General features: G+C 41.4%; 1 long non-coding RNA gene across 1 annotated transcript; it reads right to left on the reverse strand.

Annotated features, from left to right (window-relative positions):
• Window positions 1-1,157: 1,157 nt before the first annotated feature.
• LOC123740283 (uncharacterized) lies at window positions 1,158-8,456 on the reverse strand. Its single transcript, XR_006768275.1, has 3 exons — window positions 8,340-8,456; window positions 6,923-7,021; window positions 1,158-1,274 (listed from the first exon to the last, which is right to left on the reverse strand). It is a non-coding gene; the product is annotated as an uncharacterized lncRNA (long non-coding RNA).
• Window positions 8,457-20,673: the final 12,217 nt, after the last annotated feature.

Here is a 20,673-nt window from a genome sequence, read left to right on the forward strand (position 1 = left end):
ATTAGATTTGAGTTCACGTTGGCAAATCACAGCAAGTTCATCTGAATGAAGAAATAACAAGGAGGATATTAATATTACATTTGTTTTAATGCCTACAGTATTGTAGGACTGTTATAAAGTTAAATTATAATCATTTATTCTCTTAATTAACTGACTGTATAAATGTGTAAATGTTTTCATAATACATTACAGACTGGTGTGACTGATTATAATAATATTGGTGTTATTGATGGTATTATTAATGTTGTCTCTCTCTCTCTCTGCTGCTACATGATGAGGTCACTAGGTGTTGTGTTAAGGCTGCTACAATATCATTGAGTTACACAGCTACTTTAGCTGTACTTTAGCTACAGCTTTTAAATGTTATAAAACAGCATTCAACATGAGGCAGACAGATCTTACATTTCTCCAGTGTGTCAGCAAGCTCCTTCTGGTTCATTTTCCTCAGGACGTGCAGTGTGATCTTCAGAGCCCCCTCTCTGGCACTGCTCTCCTGCTTCTCATCTTCAGCATCCACCACTTCCTTATCCTGCTTCTGACTCTCAAAGCCTTCTGGGATTTCTGGACTAAGAATCCTCTTGAACATCTTCAGCTCGTTCTTCACAAATGTCATAATATTCTCTTCAAGCATCTGAAATAAATAAATAAAATAAGTTAAGCAAGAGAAGAAATGCTTTCTCATTAACACATTATTGAATGCTTGACAGATCAACTTTACTCGAGGTTAACAAAAACAAATGTACATAACAGGACCACATACATTGAATATGGAGGCCAGGTCTGTTTGATGACTCTGGGAAGACTGACCACTGAGAATCTCTGACTCTGATCTGTCCTGTTGGTTTCTGTGGACAAAACATGAGATTACATCTCCTCATCCAGGGAGTACACACACACACACACACACACACACACACACACACACACACACACACACACACACACACACACACACACACACACACACACACACACACACACACACACAGGAGGGAACGTTGTGTTTGTTTAATATTGTTTTAGGACTATGAAAATGGACAAAAGTATTAGCCTATGGATTATGAAAACAACCAAAAGAAACGGGAAAATGGGAGAGGAGAAATGTCTAGAGACAGTGTTGTTTAACTCACTGACCATGACCCATGAGTTCTTCTTACCTTTGTTCAGTAGAAACGTCTCCCTCTCTAAAGTTTGGAGGACGACCCATAGACCGGTCACTCTTCATGGACACACAGCTGGGAACAGGGGAGGCTGGTCTCTCCTGCTTGATTGGACTTCAACACAAGAGAGACAAACATTACATCTCTCATCTACTCTGATCTCAGATGGGGAATCATAAGAAGAGTTTCATTACAAAACGCTATGTATCACTTTCAGAAACGTTCATGTATTAGCTTTTAGGGTAGGGGCAGAATTTTGAAGTTTCGATGACAAACGTGACCAAAGTAAACTGCCTGTTACTCAGGCCCAGAAGCTAGGATATGCATATGCATGGTAGTATTGGATAGAAAACACCCTGACATTTCTAAAACTGTTTAACTTCTATGGGCTACGTGGGACGCTAGCGCAAAAATCTAATAATTTCAATTTCTCAAATATATGACTATTTTACACCATTTTAAAGATACACTTCTCCTTGATGTAACCACATTGTCCGATTTCAAAAAGGCTTTACAGTGAAAGCAAAAGATTAGATTATGTTAGGAGAGTACATAGACAAAAATAATCACACAGCCATTTTCCAAGCAAGGACATGTGTCAATAAAACCCAAAACACAGCTAAATGAAGCACTAACCTTTGACGATCTTCATCAGATGACACTCCTAGGACATTATGTTACACAATACATGTATGTTTTGTTCGATAAAGTTCATATTTATATCCAAAAACAGGATTTTACATTGGCGCGTGATGTTCAGAAAATGTATTCCCACCAAAACCATCGGTGAATGTGCACATCAATTTACAAAAATACTCATCATAAAAGTTGACAAAATATATAACAATTATTTAACTTCTTGGGGCTAGGGGGAAGTATTTTCACGGCCGGATGAAAAACGTACCCAATTTAAACTGGTTACTACTCTTGCCCAGGAAATAGAATATGCATATTATTAGTAGATTTGGATAGAAAACACTCTGAAGTTTCTAAAACTGTTTGAATGGTGTCTGTGAGTATAACAGAACTCATACTGCAGGCAAAAACCTGAGAACATTTCAACCAGGAAGTGTAAGGTCTGAGAATTGTAGTTCTTATTTCTAGTCCCATTTCGAAACTACAGTATCTGTGGTTCAGGACGTGCACTCTGCCTTCTCGAGCAAAACGAGGGGCATGTTGAGATAATTTTCTAACCACGAGGGTTGTACGATGTAATTTATTGGCAGGATGGAAGATGCAGTCTTGTCTTTTCTATTCCGAGGTTGTTTACTCACAATATCAGATATTTAAAATGATTTTCTATAATGTATCCTAATCCCAGTGCTAAGGTTGAGGTTCTGACTAGTGATTATTTACCCGGGGTTCAATACCTGCTATAGTCACTGTTTATTTGCTCTCCCAAAAGCAACACAGCCCTAATACCAGATATATAGCTACCTAAAGTAATGAGTGACCATTTTAGAAAATCATGGGACATATAGTCTGGGGTTGCATGCTATTTTATGTCAATCATATTGCTGCTTGTAGCCTATAACTGATGCTTCGTGGTCTTATGCTGCCATCTATGGGAAATATTTAGCATTTAAAAGTTATTAATTCACATAAAGACGTAGGTGAGGCAGCTGAGAAATAAAGTGTATTTTTCTTGTAAATTCATTAGATCAGTCTCAAACCTGCCTCACCTATCCCACACCAATTGCTTGCTTGCGCGCCAGGAGGCTAGTTCCTTTTGGCCATTTATGCAAGTATATGGCGAAGCGCGTTACGCATATCTATGAGTTATGAAAGTTATGAAAACAAAGTGTTTTGCAAATTTTGAACTTACAATATGGCTACTAATACTGGAAAAGCTAAATCAATGTCCAAGCATAGAGATTTTTGACGATATTCTTGCATACATTTTTTTTGAGACAACAGCTAAAGGAGAGGACGCTAACGTTACCTGCTAACGTTACATTAGACTGGTAAGTGAAATACGAGTCTTCATATTTATATTCTTTTATATTGAAAGCCACAACATGTCAAAGTCAACATACAATATACATTGGCACCCGACTGGCACAGTTGTCTAACACACTGCAAGTACCTGGTTCGAATCCGTCCGTGATTGGGAGTCCCATAGGGAGGCGCACAATTGGCCCAGCGTCGTCCGGGTTTGGCCGGGGTTTGTAAATAAGAATTTGTACTGACTTGCCTAGTTAATACGTTTCACATATTAGTTTGCAAACAATGTAAAACAAATGATAATAAAGCTGCATACAAACATGCTCTTTTTTGTTGTCTTGAGTTAGGCAGCTCCTAAATGCAGGTGTTTCAGCCTAGCTCAGTGCTTTCTGTGGTGGTGGGGCAGCCAGAGGAAAATACTGAGCGTAGGGGTTGGTAATGATCTGTAGTTGCGCCTTGATTGGCTCAGTGTTCTGTCACTCATGGAGACACTACGTCACCGTAAAATCTACAGGGAGAGCTCAAAATTCAAGCCCATTGGGTGCTGCCATAGAGTTACATTAGAAGTGCCCATCCAAAAGGCTCAAGGTCATTGGCCACAGATAAAATTGTCAAATCACGTTATATCTACCTTAGCTTTGATTGGACTGATCATGTCAACATCATACGTTCAAAATCTTAGCTAGCAATGAGTGGTTTGGAAGGAATCAGTGGCTAACTGCACGCATTGCAAAGCAGTCACTAGCCAGCAATTCAGTGGAGAGGGTGTGTGGTCCAATTCTGAGTTTAAGGGTCTCTTTTCCAAGCTTAAAAATATAAATATTTACATGCAACACCATGGGACAGAAAAGGCTGAATACATTGGCCGTGCTGTGAATCCAGCATGAATTCTGCTTCCTTCAAAACAACTGGAAACTGGGAAATCTCAGACTTCAGTGAGTTCAGGACAACTAGAAACTCTGAAAAAAACGAGCTCCGACTGAGAAAATACGGTTTGAAAAGTCATCCAACTCGAAATTCCAAGTGGGGATCTCAGCCTCTTTCTAGAGCTCCAACCCGAAGATCACTGACGTCATCATTAGAACTTCCCAGTTCACAGTTGTCTTGAAAACACCATAAATCCAGAGAATGACATACTTTGATGACAGAATTTGCCCACAAGGACCGCCGCGCCACCCCACCCTATACGAAACACATCCCTTATTTGAAGTGTTTCTACAATTCCCTATGGGAAAACTGTACGGTAGAAAAATGTTTGGATTTTGACAGCAATGCTAAGAAGTTACAGATAAATTCAAAATGAGAGGCTAAAAGGACAGAACTCTTGATGCAGCAATGATGAAAATATCTCAAAAACCAACAGAGGAATTGCTAAAAACTCGACCAAATAAGAAAAACAACCGTCTTTTGCACCAAGTACACCAAGTATTCTGATAGATAGCAATACTGGAAAAGCACTGGAATATTCTACAATCAGACAAAAATAAACACACACCTCTTCAAGGAACCCCACTGGTGGTCTATAAGGAACCCCCACTGGTGGTCTATAAGGAACCCCCACTGGTGGTCTATAAGGAACCCCCACTGGTGGTCTATAAGGAACCCCCACTGGTGGTCTATAAGGAACCCCCACTGGTGGTCTGTAAGGAACCCCACTGGTGGTCTGTAAGGAACCCCCACTGGTGGTCTATAAGGAACCCCCACTGGTGGTCTGTAAGGAACCCCACTGGTGGTCTATAAGGAACCCCCACTGGTGGTCTATAAGGAACCCCCACTGGTGGTCTGTAAGGAACCCCCACTGGTGGTCTATAAGGAACCCCCACTGGTGGTCTATAAGGAACCCCCACTGGTGGTCTATAAGGAACCCCCACTGGTAGTCTATAAGGAACCCCCACTGGTGGTCTATAAGGAACCCCCACTGGTGGTCTATAAGGAACCCCCACTGGTGGTCTATAAGGAACCCCCACTGGTGGTCTATAAGGAACCCCACTGGTGGTCTATAAGGAACCCCCACTGGTGGTCTGTAAGGAACCCCCACTGGTGGTCTATAAGGAACCCCCACTGGTGGTCTATAAGGAACCCCCACTGGTGGTCTATAATGAACCCCCACTGGTGGTCTATAAGGAACCCCCACTGGTGGTCTATAATGAACCCCCACTGGTGGTCTATAAGCGTGGTCACAATATTGGAGATAACTTGGTGAGATCTGACCTGCCCCCTGAGCCCATTCAGACACTCTTGACACCCATCCCAAATGGGAACTACAAACGTGGCTCATGAGCACAGTGCAACAGCACTATAAAAACATCCATCTTCAGACATCAACATACAGGTGGAAAAATCCCTGTTAGAGGGATCATCTCATGCAAGACCAAGGGAGTAATCCATCTCATCACCTGTTCATGTGTGAAAGCCTACGTAGGACAAACGAAAAGACAATTAAAACAACGCATAGCTGAACACAGCAGCTCAATCAGGTGTAAGAACATTGACTGTCCAATAGCAGCTCACTTTGTTGAAGCTGACCATCCAATCTCCTCCCTCCAATACACAGGCATTGAGCATGTTGCTCTACCAAGGAGAGGAGGTAACATGGAGATCCTACTACTACAAAGGGAGGCTTACTGGAGATCCTGTCTAAAAACATGGACCCCTAGTGGTCTGAATATTGACTTTGATCTCTGGCCCTTATGAACAGTTCTCTGTTTTAAATGTATATATTCTTTCTACAGCTTATCAGAGTACATCCAATATGTTCCCCTGTTGATGATGCTCATTATGCATTATGGTTGAACCAAAACATTACATGGAACAAATGTTTTTATTGAAATAGGAAACAATTAAATATGTGAAATTGAATAAAACAATAATGCATGTTGACGCTAATGTTATGTACAATTATCAGTTATGTTTCTATATGATAACAATAGCCTGATATATTCAATATGCCATAAAATATTGTTTGTTTAACAGTTTCACTCAATTCATTCTAATTAACTTAATCATTATGACACACCCCTCTCTATTATCATTGGTTGCACTAATTGCACTGTTTGTCTACATAACCTGGTTCAAGTATTGATGACATCACCCTGAAGAAGGCACAGTGATGCTGAAACGTTGGTAAATACCCAATAAATTACTGGGAGTTTATATATGGAGTGTGGGACTCTATTTTTTATAGCTTATAGTTTAGCCGTTAGTCAGAACCTCCACATAAATAAACATTATCTGGGTGTGCGACAGCTCATGTTTTTTATTGGAAAAACTATTGGAACCATTTCCCTGTTTGACCGCTAGGTGTTATGGGTATTATGACACCTCCACTGTGGGGCTCTATAAAACTATTGGAACCATTTCCCTGTTTGACCGCTAGGTGTTATGGGTATTATGACACCTCCACTGTGGGGCTCTATAAAACTATTGGAACCATTTCCCTGTTTGACCGCTAGGTGTTATGGGTATTATGACACCTCCACTGTGGGGCTCTATAAAACTATTGGAACCATTTCCCTGTTTGACCGCTAGGTGTTATGGGTATTATAACACCTCCACTGTGAGGCTCTATAACGCAAATTAAATGTGAGAATCTATGAATGCAGAATCTAGAGAATGCAACAATATTTGTTTCATCTTGCTGTGATGTTCTCAGTAAAATGTCATAAGCTAAAATCTATGAATTTTAAATCTTAGAACAGTAATATTTTACACACCCATAAGCCTTAATTTCTGAAGAAAAAAACACAAATGAGAAGAAATGGTGGATATAGTGTTTTGGATATAAACTCTTGATAAATTCTTTACAAAACTAATCTCACCTCTTAGATTTGGTGCCATGTTCCCCAGAGACACTCCTTTTAGAGGCAGGGCCCTCCTCCTCTCTCTTCCAAGAGAGACTCATTTTAGAGCAGTGACCCCTAAACAGAGATCCAGCATGTTGGTTGTGGTTAACACAGTGACAACTAAACAGAGATCCAGCATGTTGGTTGTGGTTAACACAGTGACAACTAAACAGAGATCCAACATGTTGGTTGTGGTTAACACAGTGACAACTAAACAGAGATCCAGCATGTTGGTTGTGGTTAACACAGTGACAACTAAACAGAGATCCAGCATGTTGGTTGTGGTTAACACAGTGACAACTAAACAGAGATCCAGCATGTTCGTTGTGTTTAACACAGTGACAACTAAACAGAGATCCAGCATGTTGGTTGTGGTTAACAGTGACAACTAAACAGAGATCCAGCATGTTGGTCAACACAGTGACAACTAAACAGAGATCCAGCATGTTGGTTGTGGTTAACACAGTGACAACTAAACATTTTACATTTACATTTTAGTCATTTAGCAGACGCTCTTATCCAGAGCGACTTACAGTAGAGTGCATACATTTTATTACATTTTAAATACTGAGATCCAACATGTTGGTTGTGGTCAACACAGTGACAACTAAACAGAGATCCAGCATGTTGGTTGTGGTTAACACAGTAACAACTAAACAGAGATCCAGCATGTTGGTTAACACAGTGACAACTAAACAGAGATCCAGCATGTTGGTTGTGATTAACACAGTGACAACTAATTATTGAATGTCAATTGTTGTATTTTATTAATTATCTCTTAGCAATAAAACATTTACTAACAGATACATCCCAACAGTCAGGTGATTTAATGCATCACATGAACATGTAGTCGTGACTGATATTTTAACCTTTTCTCCATGTAGTTTAACTAATAATAATAATAATAATAATAATAATAACAACAATATAATATTAATAAGTCACTTTCTCTTTTAATAATTTCTCTCATTCTAGTGTGTTGCTTTGTTTAACAGGTATGATATTATTATGCTGTTACTGAATTCAGTTCATAATAACAATGTTAAGAAAAGTATGTTCAGTGGTTTCAAACCAGATTACACAGGAAAGAGGAGCTCATTGTAGTTTAGAAAACAAATTTTACGATATTTTGAAAAGACGATTTACAACTTATACATAAAAATATACAAATTGTAAAATAACCACAATATACGAATATATGAACAATATGTTTTTGAATTTGACTTGCCTACGCCCAGTTAGCGCCATTTTGTATGATTGAACTGTCACATAACTGTCCCAGGTGAAATGGACTTTTAAATCTGAGTGTTTTACTGTCAGTCACTATACTAAAATAACACCATACATTTAATTTCTCTACACACTTTCCAATAATCCCTGGGAAGATTCTTACCTTGTAGCCTGAATTCACAACCAGAACATGTCAAGTTATTGAGATATTTTCCGTTGGGCTGAGAGAGCAGCTTCCTGATAACAAGTGTCTCTGTAGCTATGTTCTAGGTACAGTTGATCTTTGGATGCAATAATATCTGGTCAAAGTCTAGTGACACAACACCATAGTATATTATAAACATAACAGCAGTTGGCCAGAAAAGGCCATGACATACTATAAAACAGGGTTTGTCAACTAGATTTGGCTTCGGGTGTCACGGTTGTCATAGAGAGGAGCGGACCAAAGTGCAGCGTGATTATCGTTCCACATATTTTATTGAACTGTGAAACTATGCAATACATACACATAAACTAAAGAACAAAAAAACAACAAACCGTGATGCAGAGGTGAAACATACACTACTCAAAAACAATCTTCCACAAACCCAGGTGGGAAAAACACCTACTTAAGTATGATCTCCAATTAGAGACAACGATGACCAGCTGCCTCTAATTGGAGATCATCCCAAACAAAACCCAACATAGAAATACAAAACTAGAAAACAACATAGAAAAACGAAACTAGAAAACCCCCCTGTCACGCCCTGACCTACTCTACCATAGAAAAGAACAGCTTTCTATGGTCAGGACGTGACATCGGGAGAATTTTTTTCTGAGTTAAAGTCGGCAGGCCAGAACATAATTAGCGTATAATATTAGCACAATTAATACGCCAACACTACAAATTTAACAACATGTTTAACACATTTGATTAGTACATAGTACATTGAGGGACAATAAAATAATTTAGATCTGATTAAGTTCATAAAATCACCAATATCTCTATTCAATTATAACTTTTTGTTTATTTCTCTGTGCGTTGATTGGTGGGGAAAAACAGGTCTACGTAGCCTATTGTAGTCTACACTACTTTATTAATATCAACATTCATTCAGAACAATTGGCTTGATAGCAAGAGAACATGTCGTTCTCAAAAAGTAACAAAAGGTGGATAATGAAAATCAAAGTTTCAGGGAAGAACGGACAGAGAGATATCCATTCATCTTACCATCTTTCTCCAATGCCAAGCCAGAGTGTCTTGTTTGCAATGAAAATGTCATTGTTTGCAAATAATTCAATCTCAGATGGCATTATGAATCTAAGCGTAGTACTTTCAAAGGGGCCTTCCCGCCCCAGACAGAGGCCCGACGCAGAAACACTGAAGCATTAACTACAACCTACAAACACGGCAGTAGAATCCTCCTTCGTGGCCTGATCCAACAACAGAAGGTCCAAGTGCTTTCCTAAAAGCATCCTGGGTTCTAACCAAACACAACATGCCCTTCACAGACGCAGAGCTGTTTAAAAACTGCATGGTGACAGTTTTGGAGGAATTGGCTACAGACAAGTTTATGGACAGCATAATTGCGTCTGTCAAACAGGTGCCCCTGTCTGTGACAACAGCCTGGACGGCGTGTCTGTGCTCTGGCGGATGATGTGCATAGGATTGTTCTGGAGGGGCTCAGTCAGGCTGAGCATTTTCCCCTGGCTATTGATGAGAGTACTGACAACACCGATGTAGCACAGTTGTGTGTTTATGTCCGTTATTTTCATGGAAATGACTTTAAAGAAGAGCTACTGGCACTGATTCAACTGGAAGGACACACCACCGGGGACGTACCCCTGGAAGGACACACCACCGGGGACGTTCCCCTGGAAGGACACACCACCGGGGACGTTCCCCTGGAAGGACACACCACCGGGGACGTTCCCCTGGAAGGACACACCACCGTGGACGTTTCCCTGGAAGGACACACCGCCGGGGACGTTCCCCTGGATGGACACACCACCAGGGACGTTCCCCTGGAAGGACACACCGCCGGGGACGTTCCCCTGGAAGGACACACCGCCGGGGACGTTCCCCTGGAAGGACACACCACCGTGGACGTTCCCCTGGAAGGACACACCGCCGGGGACGTTCCCCTGGAAGGACACACCGCCGGGGACGTTCCCCTGGAAGGACACACCGCCGGGGACGTTCCCCTGGAAGGACACACCGCCGGGGACGTTCCCCTGGAAGGACACACCGCCGGGGACGTTCCCCTGGAAGGACACACCGCCGGGGACGTTCCCCTGGAAGGACACACCTCCGGGGACGGTCCCCTGGAAGGACACACCACCGTGGACGTTTCCCTGGAAGGACACACCACCGGGGACATCCCCCTGGAAGGACACACCGCCGGGGACGTTCCCCTGGAAGGACACACCACCGTGGACGTTTCCCTGGATGGACACACCACCGGGGACGTTCCCCTGGAAGGACACACCACCGGGGACATCCTATTCACAAAGCTGGAACAATTGTTTACGTAGCATGGCCTGTCACTGGAAAAAGTCAACTTTGTGGTCACCGTCAGGGCTCCTGCTATGGTGGACAGACACAGGGGCCTGGTCAGCAGGTTGAAGGAAATCGCCCCACAAATGAATGGCTTGCATTGTCTCATCCATCAGAGTGTGAAACCCTCTCTCTATACTGCACGAGGGAGAGAGTCTCCTCCAGGAATTTATGACCTGAGATAACAGAACCTGGGTGAGAGAGAGGGGGATGGAGGGAGAGAGAGGGGAATGGAGGGAGAGAGAGGGGGATGGAGGGAGAGAGAGGGGGATGGAGGGAGAGAGAGGGAGATGGAGGGAGAGAGAGGGGGATGGTGCTCGCTATACCCAATGAGGGCAGCAGCTGACCACCTTCGTATTTTGGAAATGGAGGAATTCCTTTTATGTGCTAACAATGTTTGGATCAACTTACACCTGTGAGTCCTCCTTTTCCTCTATGAATGCAATCGACTCACGACAGGAACCGGCTTTCACATAAGGCAACCGAGGACTGCCTGCTCATCAACATCACATCCCTCTCACCTGACATCCACAAGATCGTGTCCGAGGGGAAATGCAACTTTTCCCATTAAGTAAATCACTTAGTATTTAATAAATAGTCATATAGGCTACTAACATTATAGTAATTATTATTATTATTATTATTATAATTGTTATTATTGCTATTATTATTATTGTGATTATTAGTGCTTATCAATGGCTATTTTAGGTCTCATGCTGACAGTATTTTCTGTTTGTTTTGTCGTTACAGGAGCAGGTTATCCCAGACTCCTGGTACAGGGCTACAGACACTCAGGTTATCCCCAGACTCCTGACACAGGGCTACAGACACTCAGGTTATCCCAGACTCCTGGTACAGGGCTACAGACACTCAGGTTATCCCAGACTCCTGATACAGGGCTACAGACACTCAGGTTATCCCAGACTCCTGATACAGGGCTACAGACACTCAGACACAGACATCACCTTTTTTTCTTAAATTATTGTTTTATGTAGGATGCTGCCTTTTTGGCCATGTTGCAGTTGTAAGTTGGCCTAATAAATAAATACAAATCCCTCTTTTATTAGGCCATGTTGTTGTCTTGTGAAAGATGCTGTTAAGCCACACAGCCTAGCTCAGCCAGTTAAGTTATTTATATGGGCCTTCGGCACCACATAGCCTAGCTCAGACAGTTAAGTTATTTATATGGGCCTTCGGCACCACATAGCCTAGCTCAGACAGTTAAGTTATTTATATGGGCCTGCGCCCCCACACAGCCTAGCTCAGACAGTTAAGTTATTTATATGGGCCTTCGGCACCACATAGCCTAGCTCAGACAGTTAAGTTATTTATATGGGCCTGCGCCCCCACACAGCCTAGCTCAGACAGTTAAGTTATTTATATGGGCCTTCACCCCCACACAGCCTAGCTCAGCCAGTTAAGTTATTTTATATGGGCCTTCATTCTGAAGAAATAGACTCCAATTAAGCTCTCTTGTTGTTTTTAAAGTCAAATTAAAATGAAGATTATTGTTGAAATTAATTACTCGACTGGTGTAGGTTTTCTCCATCTGTTGCTGTGCAACACTTGCATCACAAGTTAGCTATATTTTCAGCACCAGGTGCTGTTCACCTCCTATTCATTGTGCTGCTATATTTTCAGCACCAGGCGCTGTTCACCTCCTATTGATTGTGCTGCTATATTATCAGCACCAGGTGCTGTTCACCTCCTATTGATTGTGCTGCTATATTATCAGCACCAGGTGCTGTTCACCTCCTATTGATTGTGCTGCTATATTTTCAGCACCAGGTGCTGTTCACCTCCTATTGATTGCGCTGCAGTTGCAGCTTTACATTTCAGCACCACAAAATGGTCCTCTGCCTGCTTTATTAGTTGACTGTCTCCTGCATTCTCTCCTCATGAATGAAGGTAAAATGTAACTTTTGCATTATTTAGGGAGGTCACATTGTAGAGTCACTACACCACCATTATTTAGGGAGGTAACATTGTAGATACTCTACACCACCATTATTTAGGGAGGTCACATTGTAGATACTCTACACCACAATTTAGAATACAGTAGGACCTCTTTCCATTTGTCCCTTTGAAACACACAGAAAACTATAGTATTTAGCCTAAAGCAGCATATGATTTTACAGTAGACTATAGATGTAGGCTACTGTATAGTCACATGGCTCAGTGTTAAAATGTTAGAGCAGCACATTGGTCTGAACAAATCCTCTTAGTGAATGTCTCTTAATAAGAAAGAATTATCAAAATGAATGAGAATATTGCATTTTGAAATGCAAATACTATTGAGTCTGTAGACAAATTGAAATAGTGATTCGGACGTCAGTGGATCTGCGTGAGGGATGCATCAGATGAATTAAGGCATTTTGGAGGGGTTGAATGTTGCACCATTGATAAAGCAGATCAACTGAGCTAGGGTTAGAGTTAGGAAGAAAACTACAAAAAGACGCCATATTTGTAGTTCACAACTCTTAAGCCTGACTAACCGATGTCTTTATATAGCCTTGCGACTCTTATTTTCAAATGTATTTTTACTGTTGTTTTATTTCTTTACTTCACACACACACACACACACACACACACACACACACACACACACACACACACACACACATACCTTTTTTTTCGCACTATTGGTTAGAGCCTGTAAGTAAGCATTTCACTCTAAGGTCTGTTGCATTCGGCGCAAGTGACAAATAAACTTTGATTTGATTTGAGACCTATTTATTAAAATAAAGTCCACCACTGTAAGAGTCCTCAGTTGTAGTGAGAACATTGTGTCATATGTTTAAGGGGGGTTTCATGACTGTGATTCCAAAATGTTCCAGTGCTGAGGAACTGTGTGTCATTTTTTTCCCAGTACGGGAAAATAAAAATGTATGAAATGTCTGCATTCACTACTGTAAGTCGCTCTAGATAAGAGCGTCTGCTAAATGACTAAAATGTAAAATGTAAAACTGTAATGGTTTGAATACACCTGGGCTTTCTGTGAAGAACTACAACTCCCTGTTTCACGTTGCATCGCGTCCAGCGACGGCAACCGGAAATGGCGCCGGAATTGTAGTTCTAACCCCTTTGTGGTTTAGTAGAAAGAGGAGGAAGGGAAGCGCTACTAAGGTACACAATAGTAAATGTTGGTAGACAGAAGGTGCTCTTTGGTAAAAGGGGTGAGTTGGTCATCAAAAAGAAAGGAGGACCAAGGCACTCTTCATATAATTGATTAAAATGCCTTTATTAGTATGGCATGTTCAATAGAAACAATGTTTTTGTTTAGAATAATTATTTATTAAATGTGCTACTTTGACCCCACCATGGCCTCCAGTCTCCCCTCTCCTGCAAAGTGAATTTATCTGAAATGACAAGGCTTGATCTCTGAATGTGTTTCTCTGTAGGCTACATACTGAAACCTTAAAGCTACAATCCTTAGTTACTAATTCCATTATTGGACGGTTAAATTTAGTGGGTGCCAGGCAGGATCAGCTGCAGAAGTTATTAATTTATTTAAAGATGACAATGGTGATCTAGATATTCACATGACAATATTTACACAATAATCTACATTGATGATGGGGATCTAGATATTCACATGACAATATTTACACACTAATCTAAATTGACTTGCCTAGTTAAATAAAGGTTAAATAAAATATATTTACAAACTCCACAACTAACAGGTCAATAAAAAGACAATACTTTAGAGGAAGCAAACCTGTCTATTCCATTAGACTCTTGGGGTATATCAGGCTCAAGTCAGGTTCTCCTCACCATCACATCAATAGTAAATGACATGCAACAATGGCCTGTATCACATCTAACAATTAAACAGAAATGTGCTTCTTTCAACCCCAAAAGAGCAATAAAACATACCATTATAAACAAAGGGCAGGAATACAATGACATCAATTAAAAAGCAATGGACATGTTAAAAACAATACACCATCAGCCTCATTAATCTATTCCTCCATCAATATCACCATCGTTGTTGTAGTCATCACCCTCAGCCTCATTCATCTGTTCCTCCATCAATATCACCATCGTTGTTGTAGTCATCACCCTCAGCCTCATTCATCTGTTCCTCCATCAATATCACCATCGTTGTTGTAGTCATCACCCTCAGCCTCATTCATCTGTTCCTCCATCAATATCACCATGGTTGTTGTAGTCATCACCCTCAGCCTCATTCATCTATTCCTCCATCAATATCACCATCGTTGTTGTAGTCATCACCCTCAGCCTCATTCATCTATTCCTCCATCAACATCACCATGGTTGTTGTAGTCATCACCCTCAGCCTCATTCATCTATTCCTCCATCAATATCACCATCGTTGTCATCGTCATCGTCGACATCATAATAGTCATCCTCCTCCTCTTCATAGTTTCTGCCCTCAATAAAAGCCCTTCTGAACGATTCACATTGTCCTTCTGCGTGCTGTAGCTCATCAAGCTTTCCAGCAAGGACAGCTCTTTCCCCAAGACAACATCCATCTTGCTCTGTGTAATGTTGTAAGGCCTCCACGATCAGTTCCTGCTCTGTGTAATGTTGTAAGGCCTCCACGATCAGTTCCTGCTCTGTGTAATGTTGTAAGGCCTCCACGATCAGTTCCTGCTCTGTGTAATGTTGTAAGGCCTCCACGATCAGTTCCTGCTCTGTGTAATGTTGTAAGGCCTCCACGATCAGTTCCTGCTCTGTGTAATGTTGTAAGGCCTCCACGATCAGTTCCTGCTCTGTGTAATGTTGTAAGGCCTCCACGATCAGTTCCTGCTCTGTGTAATGTTGTAAGGCCTCCACGATCAGTTCCTGCTCTGTGTAATGTTGTAAGGCCTCCACGATCAGTTCCTGCTCTGTGTAATGTTGTAAGGCCTCCACGATCAGTTCCTGCTCTGTGTAATGTTGTAAGGCCTCCACGATCAGTTCCTGCTCTGTGTAATGTTGTAAGGCCTCCACGATCAGTTCCTGCTCTGTGTAATGTTGTAAGGCCTCCACGATCAGTTCCTGCTCTGTGTAATGTTGTAAGGCCTCCACGATCAATTCCTGCTCTGTGTAATGTTGTAAGGCCTCCACGATCAGTTCCTGCTCTGTGTAATGTTGTAAGGCCTCCACGATCAGTTCCTGCTCTGTGTAATGTTGTAAGGTCTCCACGATCAGTTCCTGCTCATGTGAGTAGAACATCTTGGCAGTGAAGACATCATCCTCAATCTACCGCTTCTCTTCACAAAGAGCACCAAGAGCCTTAGCTTGAGGTGCACCTCCCCATCATCCTCTGCTCCTCCTGCTCTCCAGGACCAATCAGTGCTGTCCACCTGCATTGCATCCTCATACACCAGGGCCTGTAGGAGCTGTGAGGACAAACCTCGTCTCCTCAGGTTGTAGTCCTTCACATGTGTTTTTATGCTACTACCGACCGTGGCCTTTTGGACAGGCAGTTGGCAATACCTTGACCATCTATTGATAACAGATAATCAATACCTTGACCATCTATTGATAACAGATAATCAATACCTTGACCATCTATTGATAACAGATAATCAATACCTTGACCATCTATTGATAACAGATAATCAATACCTTGACCATCTATTGATAACAGATAATCAATACCTTGACCATCTATTGATAACAGATAATCAATACCTTGACCATCTATTGATAACAGATAATCAATACCTTGACCATCTATTGATAACAGATAATCAATACCTTGACCATCTATTGATAACAGATAATCAATACCTTGACCATCTATTGATAACAGATAATCAATACCTTGACCATCTATTGATAACAGATAATCAATACCTTGACCATCTATTGATAACAGATAATCAATACCTTGACCATCTATTGATAACAGATAATCAATACATTGACCATCTATTGATAACAGATAATCAATACCTTGACCATCTATTGATAACAGATAATCAATACCTTGACCATCTATTTATAACAGATAATCAATACCATGACCATCTATTGATAACAGATAATCAATACCTTGACCATCTATTGATAACAGATAATCAATACCTTGACCATCTATTGATAACAGATAATCAATACCTTGACCATCTATTTATAACAGATAATCAATACCTTGACCATCTATTGATAACAGATAATCAATACCTTGACCATCAATTAATAACAGATAATCAATACCTTGACCATCGATTGATAACAGATAATCAATACCTTGACCATCTATTGATAACAGATAATCAATACCTTGACCATCTATTAATAACAGATAATCAATACCTTGACCATCTATTAATAACAGATAATCAATACCTTGACCATCGATTGATAACAGATAATCTGTCACAGCTGTTGAAAGGAGTAGACCAAGGTGCAGCGTGGAAGATGTTCATCTTGTATTTATTTTACTCAGAACACTCTGACAATCAAACAAAACGACAGCAAAACAGTTCTGTCAGGTTTCACCAACTAAACAGAAAATAACTACCCACAAGGACAAAGGAAAAACAGGCTGCCTAAGTATGGCTTCCAATCAGAGACAACGAAAGACACCTGCCTCTGATTGGAAACCATACCCGGCCAAAACATAGAAAATAAAACATAGATTGCCCACCCACCTATCACACCCTGGCCTAGCTAAACAGAGAAAACACAGCTCTCCTAGGTCAGAGTGTGACATAATCAATACCTTGACCATCTATTGATAACAGATAATACAGACAGAAAATATGTTAAAGGTAATCCAATCTAAATAAAAAATACATAAAAAATGACCTAAAGCTGCTATAAAATTACTCTGATTACCATCCAACAATAGATCATTAGCAACAGAAACCAAGTTCAGATACAAATAAACATTATTATTGTGTTTGACCACCCAGAATTATCATAGAACTGATATGAGCTGACTTGTTCCTATTGTTGAATATATATCTATAACCTGCATATTTTCAGGCCACAGAGGAACCTCCGTTCTAGCAGCAGACTGAAGGTTCCCTCCAGATTGGTCCTCAATCTGTTCCTCTGCAGTCTGTGGAGTGCAGTCTGGAAGAGACTGCTGGTGGGGGACCATCAATCTGTTCCTCTGCAGTCTGTGGAGTGCAGTCTGGAAGAGACTGCTGGTGGGGGACCATCAATCTGTTACTCTGCAGTCTGTGGAGTGCAGTCTGCAAGAGACTGCTGGTGGGGGACCATCAATCTGTTACTCTGCAGTCTGTGGAGTGCAGTCTGGAAGAGACTGCTGGTTGGGGACCATCGATGGAGGATGCTGTTCTTCCTCTCCATCGTCTTCAGTTTTCTGTCATCAGAAAGGTTCTAAATACTTTGACCAGGGAGATCAATTATATTCATTGATCTAACAATTACACTGTTAAAAACTGAGGAAGTACCTATCGAACTGCACAAGCTGAAAAACAGCTGTTCCATCTCCACTTTCCTGCTGTGCCCTGAAAATAAAACATGGATTACAGAGGGCATACAATAATGCATGTCGAAAAATAACAACTTTGTTTAGTCATTTGAAATTAATTGCATACATTGCAATTGTATGTTGCTGGAGCATTGCAACATATTGCTCCTCCCAGCACAGAACAGGTTTTTGCCTCTCAAGGGTGACACTGACATTCCTGCCCCAATCCCTAATGGTGTCCAGTGTTGTTCCTACAACATAACAACACTGACATTCCTGCCCCAATCCCTAATGGTGTCCAGTGTTGTTCCTACAACATAACAACACTGACATTCCTGCCCCAATCCCTAATGGTGTCCAGTGTTGTTCCCACAACATAACAACACTGACATTCCTGCCCCAATCCCTAATGGTGTCCAGTGTTGTTCCTACAACATAACAACACTGACATTCCTGCCCCAATCCCTAATGGTGTCCAGTGTTGTTCCTAAAACATAACAACACTGACATTCCTGCCCCAATCCCTAATGGTGTCCAGTGTTGTTCCTACAACATAACAACACTGACATTCCTGCCCCAATCCCTAATGGTGTCCAGTGTTGTTCCTACAACACAACAACACTGACATTCCTGCCCCAATCCCTAATGGTGTCCAGTGTTGTTCCTACAACATAACAACACTGACATTCCTGCCCCAATCCCTAATGGTGTCCAGTGTTGTTCGTACAACATAACAACACTGACATTCCTGCCCCAATCCCTAATGGTGTCCAGTGTTGTTCCTACAACATAACAACACTGACATTCCTGCCCCAATCCCTAATGGTGTCCAGTGTTGTTCCTACAACATAACAACACTGACATTCCTGCCCCAATCCCTAATGTTGTCCAGTGTTGTTCCTACAACATAACAACACTGACATTCCTGCCCCAATCCCTAATGGTGTCCAGTGTTGTTCCTACAACATAACAACACTGACATTCCTGCCCCAATCCCTAATGGTGTCCAGTGTTGTTCCCACAACATAACAACACTGATATTCCTGCCCCAATCCCTAATGGTGTCCAGTGTTGTTCCCACAACATAACAACACTGACATTCCTGCCCCAATCCCTAATGGTGTCCAGTGTTGTTCCTACAACATAACAACACTGACATTCCTGCCCCAATCCCTAATGGTGTCCAGTGTTATTCCTACAACATAACAACACTGACATTCCTGCCCCAATCCCTAATGGTGTCCAGTGTTGTTCCTACAACATAACGACACTGACATTCCTGCCCCAATCCCTAATGGTGTCCAGTGTTGTTCCTACAACATAACAACACTGACATTCCTGCCCCAATCCCTAATGGTGTCCAGTGTTGTTCCTACAACATATCAACACTGACATTCCTGCCCCAATCCCTAATGGTGTCCAGTGTTGTTCCTAAAACATAACAACAGTGACATTCCTGCCCCAATCCCTAATGGTGTCCAGTGTTGTTCCTACAACATAACAACACTGACATTCCTGCCCCAATCCCTAATGGTGTCCAGTGTTGTTCCTACAACATAACAACACTGACATTCCTGCCCCAATCCCTAATGGTGTCCAGTGTTGTTCCTACAACATAACAACACTGACATTCCTGCCCCAATCCCTAATGGTGTCCAGTGTTGTTCCTAAAACATAACAACACTGATATTCCTGCCCCAATCCCTAATAGTGTCCAGTGTTGTTCCTACAACATAACAACACTGATATTCCTTCCCCAATCCCTAATGGTGTCCAGTGTTGTTCCTAAAACATAACAACAGTGACAGATGTGACAACATTTCTAATCAATACTGAAATTCTATGCTTAGATTATTGATACAATGGTTTACCTGGAAGAGACTGTGCAATTTCTTCCATTTCCCTTTTTGCCTCTGTTGCAACGTCTGTTGCTGGGGAAACCCTCTATGGCAGAGAGTCCACTACATCAAAACAACAGGAAATGTTAGGAACATCGCTAGAGTCAACCAGCATCAAGTAAATGAATAACAATTCCAAGTGTACTAACGTAGCCTCTGGCGTTTTCCCATGGTGGAGAAGTGCATCAGTCAGGAGGTCAATAAGATGGGACGGCCTCATTTCTTTGGTGACCTTCCCAAAGCGCCTCAGATACGACCACAGCCTCTCCATCTGCTCCCCATCTGCCAGTCCAGCACCTTCCACATATCGGGTGTTGAATTTCATCTAGAAATATAAAATCATGTCATACCATGGTAAAAGGGTTATTTGGTTAAAACCTTATAAAATATGAATTAATACCTACTGATAATATTAATGATCCTGTTCAAGTACCTGACATGGCAAGTCATGTCCATCAGCATGGAAACCTGGAACAACCAATTTGGTCCCATGATTCAATTCAGGAAAGTTTCTCTAAAAAGTTATGGACAAAATGTTCATGTTAAAACTATTGTTGGAGAAACTGCTTTTCAAATGTTAAAGTCAATGAGATCTTGAATAAAAAAGATGAATTACTTGCACATGCAGCTGCATCTGACATCAATGTCCTCCATGAAGATGAGG

This window comes from Salmo salar, unplaced genomic scaffold, assembly GCF_905237065.1.
Source record: "Salmo salar unplaced genomic scaffold, Ssal_v3.1, whole genome shotgun sequence".
Lineage (NCBI taxonomy): Eukaryota > Metazoa > Chordata > Actinopteri > Salmoniformes > Salmonidae > Salmo > Salmo salar.